A 13,486-nucleotide genomic window follows, 5' to 3' on the forward strand; every position below is an offset into this window, starting at 1 on the left:
CACACACCTCCGCTACCCCAAGTCTCAACTTCCTCATACCCTCCGAGGAGTTTCCTTACTATACAACACAATTGATCTACCTTTACAGTTATCACTCAAGCATGGGTTGAAGCTTGGTTAAGTAAGACCGATATCATCAACGCAGTAAACTGCTACCATCTACCCTACACACTGGCACTTACATGGCATAAAATGGGCAATCCTTTCCCCGCTCAACTTTTGGGCTACAGATTAGCCTACTATCGATATTCGCAGATACTCTGTGCTAGTTATGATAACATATCCAGAGGCCTTACAGTCATACACTATCTAGAAGACTTCTTGTTGATCAAATATAACATATTTTTCACTAGAAGCCTCACTGCAGCTTAGTCTGGTTGACCACTTGGGCGTCCCAGTACCCCATAAGAAACAGAAGGCCCAGACACTATAATCACATTACTGGGCATACGACTTGAGTCAGCATCCATACACGCAAGTTACCACAAGACAAATATGGAACATTCTCAACTACATCCTGCTTAGTACTTACAACTGCAAGGAACTACAATCCCTACCAGGTTCCTTAATTTTGCCATACCAATCATACCACAAGACCACACTTTCACATCCAGAGTACTTTCCCCTTTTTTCCACACTTCCAACATGACGATCAGAGGATGTCCCTAGACACCCCAGCAACAGCAGACCTGCACATGGGGGGGAATTTCTTAACCACTTGGCATGGTAAAAGCGTGTTCCTTCCAGGATTGTCTGACACTTCTCCAACCAGATGGTCAGACGTGGCGTCTACCACGGGTTTGGCAGCGATCTACCGGGAACAATTGCTTTGGAGCTGTTGGCCATGGCATCCAGGTTTGGAAAAAAATTTCCACCACCTCAGCCCCTTTGGGGATCTACCCCATTGTAGCAGCTGCTGTGGCATGGGGTAAATCATGGTCAGGGTCATCAATCCGTTGTTACTCAGACAACTAAGCACATGTCAAATCATCAACAAACGCCAATACTCATCCATAAGGTCATGATATTTCTGGGGAACTCACTTGGTTGGCAACTTATCACATTTCTTTTACTTTCATGTACCAGGCGGGGGTATACATCCCTGCCGACAATTGTCTCATTTATATTCCAGGCATGTTCATCATACGCTTCCTACAGCCACCCATACAGTCACGGCCACTCTTTCGTTCCAGAGACAAAATCATGGATTAGACATACTCATGCAGCATAGCATACACTATCCCACCTAGCACTTTCATCCCATAGTTGTGGAACGCATAACACAGCTTTTCACCTGGCTTAAAGAATCTCATTGGAACACGACATAGCTCAACCTGTGTCATAACATTTCTCCTAGGTTTTGCTTCTTTTTGCCACCTTAAATTTAAACTATCTCACACACCATTAATTATATATTTTACAGGCATTCAACAACACAGGATAACTTATCGGACCTATTAGATCTACAACCATTCAATTATACTACCAAGTCGGCCATTACCAGCCATGCACATTGCCTTTTATGCCTTTCTCAGGCCAGAGAATCCACTACCATCACCACCACTCAGACAGATCATTGTCTTCAACGATCCCACGTACATAAACACATATATCATTACCTATTGGCTCTACCACATTCCAAAACGAGTCAACACGCACCAACAGTAGAGATAACATACTATCCTACCCAAAACAAATGGTGTCCACTTTCGGTCCTAGATTCCTTCCTTCAAAATCCTTCCAGGAATTAAATACTGTAATGCATTTAAGGAAATGTCTGGTTAATTTTTATATATTTGTTGACTGTATTAAATCTTTGATTATTCATTTTTGCCCTCTTTATTTACAGGCCTATCGTATCGTCGGTCTCGGCACACCACAACCAACTTATGCTGGATCCTTACTCCATATACGGCTATTTGCCCCTTACACAAGTATTAAGGCCGTTTGGCCTGTATTTGTGGGAGGGGCTTAAATTAATTCACTCCCATATATAAGGGACACCCCTTACCTGACTCATATCGCTTGAGGTCAGCATCAGAATGACCCTCCCACCCACTCCTCATTTCAACACTTTCTCTTTTCTTTCCATTTACTTTACTTTCTTGCTCCTTGGTGGGCCCTCTTTATTTACAGGCCTACCATATCGACGGTCTCGGCACACCACAACCGACTTGCGCCCTTTGTACTATCCTATGCTTATGCTAGATCCTTACTCCATATACGGCTATTTGCCCCTTACACAAATATATATATATATTACTCAATCATCTGTCATCTGGGGTGGTAAGTCATAGCCTTACATATTACATGCAACAATATATGGCGCAGTGACTTATGGGGCTGGCATAACATTTTTTTCCAGGGCTGCTTTGTATCCCCAGTCCAGCCCTGGTGGTATGTTAGAGCAGCACGTTGCTTCCAGCGGGCTGGGATTAGTGCTTGAGCTGTTGTAACATGTGCCTTGTCAGGGAAATCTTAAATTCAGCAATCAGAGCTGTGGTATAGGACAAAAGCATTGTCAGTGGTCTAATTTTATCATCTCGTCTGAGGCATCCATCATAGACAGCTGTGTGTACCTGACTCCACAAGGGCTGCAACACCCCAAAGTTCCACCATATGTGTAGCATTGTGCCCCCGGCATCCCCACACATTCTGGTGTCTGTACCACCTTGTGAGAATTTTATAGTTAGTTGCCTGCAATTTGGAGTTGTCCAAACACTGGTGTGTCACGGTAATTTTTTTTTTTTTCTCTGGTTATCCGATAAAGAGATCCCTAAATTATCTTCCTACCTGGAGATGAAAGTTAAGGCGGCGAATCTTGGTGCCAAACAGCAGTAGCTGATATAAAACTGAAATGACCCCATATAATGTCTCTCTATGTGCACAGAAGTTTTCAAATTAAGTGAGTAATCTTGTAAAAGTGTTGGGAGACTGCAAGGATCGGTAAAAATGTGATTGTTGTAAAAGTCAAAATTTCTCGAGCTTTGTGGACTGTCTGTTATTGATTAATTCCTGCAACGGTTTTATTCCATTAGTAGCCCATACAACCTTGACAAAAATGGGAGAATCCTTGCTCTTTGGTAATGTTAGGTTGGATGTTAGTAGAAACATGGGGCCAGACGGGAAGTCAAGTCTAGTTGTCCCGCGACTCCATCGCCACCAATATGCACGATGACACATGTCATTCAATCACTCCCACCAGATGTACAGCTTGGCAGTATCGTGATAAGCTAGGCAGATCAATACTGCTGTAACCTTTCAGAAGTACTAATTGGTAGGTTTTAACACTAGATTTCTTTACCTTCCAAGTGAACTCTATAATTTGGAAAAAAAAATATAAAGCTCATGTGAGTAGGGTCATCTTGACTGTACTACAACTCCCAAACCAAGACATATGTCTCATAACCTATTTTTTAAGAGGGAAAAATTCAGTTGGTGCAGTTGCGAGAGATAAGCAGGCACTTGTATCCCCAAATATTTAATCTGACTGTGGCACCACCAAAAGGAATAATTCCCCCTTAGTAGTGATGTACCGAACTGTCCGCCGGCGAACAGTTCCCGGCGAACTTAGCGTGTTCGCGTTCGCCGCGGCGGGCGGACACATGCGCAGTTTGATCCGCCCCCTATTCGTCATCATTGGGCAAACTTTGACCCTGTGCCTCTCGGTCAGCAGACACATTCCAGCCAATCAGCAGCACTCCCTCCCTTCCACACCCTCCAACCTCCCTCCCAGCATCCATTTTCGATTCATTCTGAAGCTGCATGCTTAGTGAGAGGAGGGAAAGTTTAGCTGCTGCTGATTAGATAGGGAAATTGATAGCTAGGCTAGGGTATTCAGTGTCCACTACAATCCTGAAGGACTCATCTGATCTCTGCTGTAAGGACAGCACCCCAAAAAGACCTTTTTAGGGCTATAACATCAGGCTGCTTTTTTTTTTTTTTTTTCCTGTGTAATATAATTGCAGGTGCCTGCCTGCCAGCTTCTGTGTGAGGTTCACATTGGATACTGTGCCTACTTGCCCAGTGCCACCACTCATATCTGTTTTAACAATAGGTTAAGCTTTACATTTAAAATAAATATTTTTTTTTCACTGTAATAGAAGAGCAGTTGCCTGCCTGCCAGCTTCTGTGTGTGGTTCACATTGGATACTGTGCCCACTTGCCCAGTGCCACCACTCATATCTGTTTTAACAATTGGTTAAGCTTTAGATTTAAAATAAATAATTTGTTTTCACTGTAATAGAAGAGCAGTTGCCTGCCTGCCAGCTTCTGTGTCAGGTTGGATGCCTTGCCCATTTGCACAGTCAGTGCCACCACTCATATCTGTTTTAACAATTGGTTAAGCTTTAGATTTTAAATAAATAATTTGTTTTCACTGTAATAGAAGAGCAGTTGCCTGCCTGCCAGCTTCTGTGTCAGGTTGGATGCCTTGCCCATTTGCACAGTCAGTGCCACCACTCATATCTGTTTTAACAATAGCTTAAGCATTAGATTTTAAAGAAATCATTTTTTTTCACTGTAATAGAAGAACAGTTGCCTGCCTGCCAGCTTCTGTGTCAGGTTGGATGCCTTGCCCATTTGCACAGTCAGTGCCACCACTCATATCTGTTTTAACAATAGCTTAAGCATTAGATTTTAAAGAAATCATTTTTTTTCACTGTAATAGAAGAGCAGTTGCCAGCCTGCCAGCTTCTGTGTCAGGTTGGATGCCTTGCCCATTTGCACAGTCAGTGCCACCACTCATATCTGTTTTAACAATAGCTTAAGCTTTAGATTTTAAAGAAATCATTTTTTTCACTGTAATAGGAGATCAGTTAGTTGTCTGCAAGCGTCTGGGTGTCAGGCCTACTTCAGCGTGTGCTCTGCAGACCTGTGCCAGCGTGCTTTGACAGTTGCCAATCATATCTGGTGTCTCTTTAGCGTGCTTTTACAAAGAAAAAAGGTTTCCAGTGTAAGCTAATAGCAGCCAGTCAGTGTCCTTCAAGCGGCTCTGTCAGGCCTTCCTTCAGCGTGTGCCCTGCACAACCCTGCCAGCGTACTTTGACAGTTGCCACTCATATCTGGTGTCTCTATAGCGTGCTTTTACAACCAAAATTTTGTTTCCACTGTAATAGAAGAGCAATTGCCTGCCTGCCAGCTTCTGTGTGAGGTTCACATTGGATACTGTGCCTACTTGCCCAGTGCCACCACTCATATCTGTTTTAACAATTGGTTAAGCTTTAGATTTAAAATAAATAATTTGTTTTCACTGTAATAGAAGAGCAGTTGCCTGCCTGCCAGCTTCTGTGTCAGGTTGGATGCCTTGCCCATTTGCACAGTCAGTGCCACCACTCATATCTGTTTTAACAATTGGTTAAGCTTTAGATTTTAAATAAATAATGTGTTTTCATTGTAATAGAAGAGCAGTTGCCTGCCTGCCAGCTTCTGTGTGAGGTTCACATTGGATACTGTGCCTACTTGCCCAGTGCCACCACTCATATCTGTTTTAACAATAGCTTAAGCTTTAGATTTTAAAGAAATCATTTTTTTTCACTGTAATAGAAGAGCAGTTGCCTGCCTGCCAGCTTCTGTGTCAGGTTGGATGCCTTGCCCATTTGCACAGTCAGTGCCACCACTCATATCTGTTTTAACAATAGCTTAAGCATTAGATTTTAAAGAAATCATTTTTTTTCACTGTAATAGAAGAGCAGTTGCCTGCCTGCCAGCTTCTATTCTGCTCTGTGTCAGTGTGTATCATGGTCTCTGTGGACGGGGAACAGTCTCTATTCTGCTCTGTGTCAGTGTGTATCATGGACTCTGTGGACAGGGAACAGTCCCTATTCTGCTCTGTGTCAGTGTGTATCATGGTCTCTGTGGACGGTGAACAGTCTCTATTCTGCACTGTGTCAGTGTGTATCATGGTCTCTGTGGACAGGGAACAGTCTCTATTCTGCTCTGTGTCAGTGTGTATCAGGGGTTTTGAGGACAGGTGTCAATCCATTGTTGTGCGGGTCTATATAAATGGGATGGCAGGAGAATGCCCACCGGAGACCACATTGCGCTGCTGATGGAGGCATCTATTAAATTAGGGAGGAACTCCTGCACTAGGAAAACTAATTTTATTCTAAGTGGGAGTATTTTTGAGAAGCAGGTGAGAAAAATGAATAGTCCTTAGTCTCGGGATTGAGTGGGCTCCAGCAATCAACCAAACCTAAGTGAGCAAAGAGCTCTCTAGTCTTCTATTGTTGCTGCAAACTGCAAAGGAATCAAATTGCTACCTCTAGAGGTATTTAGTCTTGGGTCAAGGGTTAGGTTGCCCCTTACTATTAGGATCCCCTCTTGGAAAGAAGCCAGCTTCTGCAGTGGAGTTTTATAGAAGCCATATTGCCATAGTTGGGAGCGTATAGACAAGCAAAGATGTACTGGTGTCCCATTATAGTGCCATCAATATATATGTATCTTCTCCCTGCATCCGCCCTACTGTCTAGGAACTAAAAAGGGATATGCTGTGCCAGTAATAATGCTACTGAAGTTGTTTTAGCTTGTGTATTATGCACAAAATAGCCTACTAGGTATCTTTGGTCTCAATGTCACATCTCTTAGAGCCACATCTGCTCAGAAGTGCATCTACTGTACCATCGCCAATACCACCCTATGTAACCAGAGTTCTCTCAGCAGCTGTGTGTATCATTCCGAATTATTCAAGGAAGTACATTAAATCTATGGATCTGTAGCTGCTGCAGGCCGATAAACAGACTGTGCAATGTATTGCAAAAAAAAAAGGAAAGAAAAGGAAAGTGTCACGGGAGCTGTAACCCAACATGCAGGAAAGAGGAAACACACAAAAGGTGTATTACAGAGCCTTCCTTTGAGTAAGCAGAGTATACTGGGCTAGACGGTAAGGTGTTTCTTGGTTTACAAGCCCTTGCGAGTAGTGTGGGGGGTTCCACTCCTTTCCAGCGGGTGGAGGAACCATTTCGGTATGTTCACCTGAGGCATACTGGGCCTCCAGAAACCCTGAAGCATCCTCTGGCCACTGCAAACTGATCCACACATTGTGTTTTCAGACCAGCAGGGCAAACGGAGGGCCTCACTTGTAGGGGATGCACCGATCTCGTAGTTGCAAGGTAATGGGGCTCTTCTAGCACCTAGAGTGAGTGCTGATATGTCCTGGTAGAAGGAGATCTCAGAGCCATGAAATTGCCACGTTTGCTGTTGTGCTGCTCCCATGATTTTCTCCTTCACCGAGAAAGAAGCAGCAGATAATATCGTGTAGTGGGTCTCTGGGTCTCAGATGTTGTAAGGCCCTATGCGCCCTTTCAATAGTGAAATCCCCTGGGTCTGAGTTCTGAAGGACCATATTAAATATATCTTGGTACAGACTCACGTTGATCAGCCTCCGCCAAACCAGTGATGCGTATGTTGCACAGTTATCAACATCCTCCAGTTGCCTATGAAGGACTAAAAGCATTTGATCCTGTTTAGTGACAGCAGTATCTACTTGCTGATGTTTAGTTTCATGCCTTGTGCATTTTCTTCCAGTGTAGTAACTCTCATATACAACCCCAGGATATCAGCTTTCAAATCTGCCTCTTCTTGCCTAATAAATTTTTTTTATTTCCCTTAGCATTACCTGGAAGTCATCCTTGGTAAGCATAATATGAGAGATAGATTGTGGATTAAACCACAGAGCCTCCAAGTGGGTGGGAACAGTGGCAGAGCTGCTGGAGGCAGCATTTGATGGGCCTGCATCTAGTGAAGCCTCTGACTCCTGAGATGACGGCGCCATCTTGTGTGAGGCCACAGACCCAGCCAGCAAGTGCCGATGGCATGGATAAATACTCCTCCAGCATGTAGGAGGCATGGATAAATACTCCTCCAGCATGTAGGAGGCATGGATAAATACTCCTCCAGCATGTAGGAGGCATGGATAAATACTCCTCCAGCATGTAGGAGGCATGGATAAATACTCCTCCAGCATGTAGGAGGCATGGATAAATACTCCTCCAGCATGTAGGTCCCCCATCCCCTTGAAATTCAGGACCATCTTTTTGTGTGGTTCAGAATGCTATGAATGCCGAGTGCTGGGCAGGGATTGGAGCTCTCTCAGCAGAAATCTTGTCTGGCCACCATTGTCTGAGTGTGTGTGATATTCTAACAGTACTTATAATGACTGTATTCTCCAGTCCTGAAAACCAAGAGTTAGAAGCAAATGTAGACTTCAATTTAATATTTAATTATGTATTTTAATATTGTTGGATTGGCTTTCCAAATTATTTTTTTAACATATTAAAATATCAAAACATATATCATATATAAAACAAAATATCAATATGACAAAATGATCAAAAGATTAAACATTTTTAATATATCTCATAATATTACACAACGTTAATAGTTTATGCAAAAGTATTAAAAAAATTTAAACCTTATCCAAAAATATTAAATTGAGGATATAGTTAAAGAAAACATTATGTGAACTTAATTAGAATCTACACATGGTTACAGTACATGCCTTAACTTGATTTTGAGTCCATGGTTGAACTTGTTCCTAATAGGATATGAGCAATTTATTACAAGTAGTTGTGTTTTAAGACATAAAGAAACCTTGTTCTGAGAAGAAGAAACCTTCTTCTGTTCTGCATACTTCTCTACCTCTTTGTACCAACAAATGTGACCCATATAAGCCCAATAATTCTGCCTGTATGAACACAGGGACCCAGCCCCAATACAAGACAGAAGTAACTATAATGGATTGTGGAGACTCTACTACAGCTTTGATCTTAAAAAAATATCTGTTTGTAAAGGTAAAATACAGAAAGTGAGAAAGCAATTGCAAGGGAGTTAGGTAGACACACGAGAGTCTCAGGCTAAATCTTTGGAGAAGTAATTACTTCAGATAGGCTTCAGCTGTTGTTTAACCTGCTGAGCTCCCATTGGGGAAGGAGACAATAAATATACAATTACATAAAGGAATACGCCATCTCTTTATTTTTTACTTGAGTTGCAGGGTAAGTACATGGAAACGGATAATCTTTTTTCCCTTTTAGGTGATTTCTTTAAGGTAATTTTCCTTACTAGCAACATCATTTGTATTAGAGGGTTTATATTAGTTCCTGTATCCTGTTAGTAAGGTGAATTTGAGTATTATTGGGTCTGACGTCATCATAGTTGAGATATCAATATTTATTCTTCAGATTGATTGTCTTTCACAGGATTGATGAACTTTAGTACATGCCTGGTTTGTCTTTGATAGCTAAGATTTTCTGAGGGCTCATCTCACGTAGATTATTACAAGATCAGATTTCCAGGAGTGGGAATATTAACTCTTTTTCTACAGGAATTAATATACTATTCTGTATTCTTCACGCTTCTAGGTGTTCCTTAAGTTAATTTTATTTTGCTTAAACTTGTATGAACTGAATTGATTGCCAAATAAACCTATAGAAAAAGAAGAAGAGGATATGTAAGAATGATTCAGATTAAACTACATTTTAAATCAGCCATCTTCTATTGCGGTTTGTGAAGTTAGATAAACTAGTAACATGGACTGTCTGGAGGAGATCAGACAATTTTTTTTTTTTTTTTTGCTATAAACTGTAATTGATTGATGCACCTATCAAAATTAAAAAAATAAATAAATGAATAAATAAAATAAAAAATAAATGTAATAATAGCATACTTGTATAGTTATATTTGTACAGATTTTTTCCAAAATGTAATAATAGTAAACAAGAAATTAAAATAGCAAGCAATAGTCACTTTATTAGATCCTCAGTTTAAATCCCCTACCTACCTAAGTGATGTTGCTGATCATGTACCATTTAGAGCATCATTCTACCCATCCAGTAATGTTTATTACCAGCAGGATAATATGCCGTGTTACAATCACACATTATCTCAGTCGGTTCCATCAACAACAAAAAATGTGTTCAGAGTATTTGAATGTCCTTTACAATCACAAGATCTCGATTAAACAGAAAACATTCGGAATGTGGTGGAATGGGAAGTTTGCAGTTGACATGTCTGCAGGAACTGCATGATCTTATCATGCCAACATTCCAGAAAATCAATGGTACATCCACGTCAAGAAGAATTAAGGCTGTTCTTGGGGGGAAAAGATTAATCTGATCATTTGCTCATTGAGTGAATACAAAGTGTAGATCATATTAACTTAAAATTACAATACAATGAAATCGTCAAACAAAGCAGTACATAGCAGAAATATTGCCAACATCAGGCCATCGGGCCAGAAGCAGACACGCAGACCTAGTGGAGGAAAATTAGGGGAAATTAAAATCTCACATTAAAAAATATGGTAAGAATGGATGAAACCATTTGTGCTTTATAACGAGATAACAACTCAACATAATATGGAATGAGATATGAAACACAAAACCCTACGTCATGTTCTGATAGTGATATAATGTAAAGCGGTATAGGCAAGAGAAAAAATATAGGGTTATTTACTAAAGTAAGGATTCCAAGTTAATTTTAAATTTAAGGTCAAAGTAGCAAAACATTCTCTAAGTCAACTATGCTCTCAATTTGTCTACATTGGCCTTAAAATCTAAAATTCACTTTAAATTCACCTTCTCACATTGGTAAATAATTCCCTTGATTATTGGAGGGGGAGATGGGAAAACTATCAACAGCTTGTTTTTCAAAAAATATATATATTTTATTAGTCCAATACAAAATGCATCAATATCAACCTGTTATGATTACGGTTATTGTGATAGTATTATTTTCAGATGTACATCTTTCTAAGACTTTTTTTTAAAACTTGTCTATTTTCAAAAAGCTCAGTTTTTAACTTTTCCAAGGTGGCTTATTAATTAGTTAAGAAGATATCTCATCGATTAAGATGACCGTGTTAAGTTTTCAGTCATTTCACTATTTGCACACGTATTACAGCTACATTTACTGTAATTAAATTACAACGACGCAATTAAAAAGTAATTTAAAAAAAGTTCAATATGCTTACCAATATTTTTGTAAGTTATTATATTTGTATTGTTTTATTTTTACAGAGATCTTTGCATGCATGTTCTATGAAAATGGAAAATGGTAGCCAAACAGAATTTATTCTAACTGGACTTTCTCAGGACTTATGGACTCAGTTATTGCTCTTTGTTTTGATCTTGTCAATGTACATAGTCACCATTGGTGCAAATATTATTTTAATATATATCATTATAGCTACCCCTCACCTACACAATCCAATGTACTATTTTATATGCAATTTATCCCTTATAGATTTATTATATTCTTCTAGTTCTGTACCTAAAATGTTAATGGACATGATTTCCACTGGAGAAGGGAGAATTTCCTATTCTGGATGCATGATACAAATGTGTACATATTTTTTTCTGGGAGAAACCGAATGCATTCTTCTTGCTGTAATGGCATATGATCGCTACATTGCAATATGCTTCCCCTTGCATTATATGGTCATTATGAGCTGGAGCAGATGTAGAAATGTTACATTTATTATCTGTCTAGGAACCTTTATAAGTGCCACGGTCCCTGTTATTTTAAAGCCTTTTACATTCTGTACAAAATATAAAGTTGACAATTTTCTTTGTGAACTTATAGCTCTTTTAAAACTTGTGTGCGGAGATACTTTATTTTACGAAGTGATGATCTTTGGTACAAGTTTGTTTACACTTATATCACCTTTTTCTTTTATTTTACTTTCTTATATATTTATTTTAAGATCGATCTTAAAGATCCATTCTGTGGATGGAATGAAGAAGGCTTTTTCAACGTGTGCTTCCCATTTGACTGTTGTTTTCATATTCTATGGGACCCTCATCAGCATGTACTTGGTTCAAACCAAGAGTACTTTGGATAAAAACAAGTTTATATCTATTATTAATGTTATTGTGACTCCCATGTTAAATCCTTTGATTTACAGTTTGAGGAACAATGACGTAAAGAAAGCAGTAAGGAATATATTGACAAAAGGTACAGCATCACACATAATATTACATTCTAATCATTCACAAGTAAATAAAAAGACTATAACATACATTTTTATTTATTGCCAAATAACAATAGATAGGAAAAAGGAAAAATAAAACCCATTCATTATATTTTCAAGTCATTATTGTAATACTATATGTAATACAATTCTAAAAAGAAATGTATAGCAGGAAAAAATTATACATCATCACTCAAGTCATTTGAAGATATATTGTGAATAACAAACACATGGACACCCATGAAAAAGTGATAAAACACAAGAAAACTTAACTGATAGGTACAAGGCTTCCCAAGGTTATCTCCCAGCTGATAACCATATAACAAGACTGTGTAATTGATAGGGTATTTTGGGATTCTGCTAGTGTACAAAACATAGTGCAAATATTGCTAAAAAACGATAAAGCTTCCAATGATTAATATGCACTCACATATTCCAGAAAATTTAGCATATTATGGGTGCCTCCCCTTGATGGAAATGGGGGGTATATTCCTTTAAAAATCCCTCCTCAAGTGATAGCCAATAGGGTATCCAGGTCAGCAAGAAGATTCACAGATAGCAACCAAAGGAATACTTCAAAGGCGATTTATTCACTTGTAAAAAGGTATACAAATAAAAAATTCATAAAAACAATATAAGAAAGAGATGCTAGTCTTACGCGTTTCGTCCTTATACAAAAAGGACTTCCGGTTATTCCAATTTTTTATTTTATTCCAAATATCCACAAAAATCTAACAAGCCCCCCAGGGCGCCCAATAATCAGTGGTATTGAATCAATTAAGGCCAATTTGTCTGCTTTTTTAGATTCCTATTTACAAAAATATGCCCAAATGGCATGGTCATACACAAAGGACACAAAATCTTTTTTACAGGAAATTGAAAGTTTGGAATGGCAGGAAGATTACAGCTGGGCCACATTGGATGTAACCTCATTGTATACGGTCATTAGCCACAACCTCGCGTTAGAGGTAGTTGCCTTTTGCTTGTATCAGGATAAAGACATCTCTCTTGGTCTTAGATCTTTTATTTTGTGGGGTATCCAGTTTATATTGGAACATATTTTTTTCCTCTTTGATCAATCTTTTTATCTACAGTTGGTGGGGACAGCCATGGGCACCAGGTTTGCCCCCAGTTATGCCAACATATACATGCGCAGGTGGGAGGACCTCTGCGTACGTCTGGGGCATGACTGGGTGGTGAACCTGGTCCTATGGCGGCGGTATATCGATGACGTGATCATCATTTGGAAGGGGTCGGATTCTGAATTTATGACTTTTGTTGATCACCTTAACCAGAATGAATTTAATTTAAAACTTTCTCCAATATGGAACCGTAGAGAAATACATTTCTTAGATCTCACCTTATTTTGCGAGGGGAATGAGATAAAATCTAAATGTTTCTTCAAACTAACTGATGGGAACAGCTATGTTCATAAATGTAGTTGCCACCACCAACCTTGGTTGAAGGGCATTACCAAGGGACAACTTACACTTAAGAAGAAACTGTTCACATACTAAG

This window comes from Pelobates fuscus, chromosome 2 (genome assembly GCF_036172605.1).
Source record: "Pelobates fuscus isolate aPelFus1 chromosome 2, aPelFus1.pri, whole genome shotgun sequence".
NCBI classification, from domain to species: Eukaryota; Metazoa; Chordata; class Amphibia; order Anura; family Pelobatidae; genus Pelobates; species Pelobates fuscus.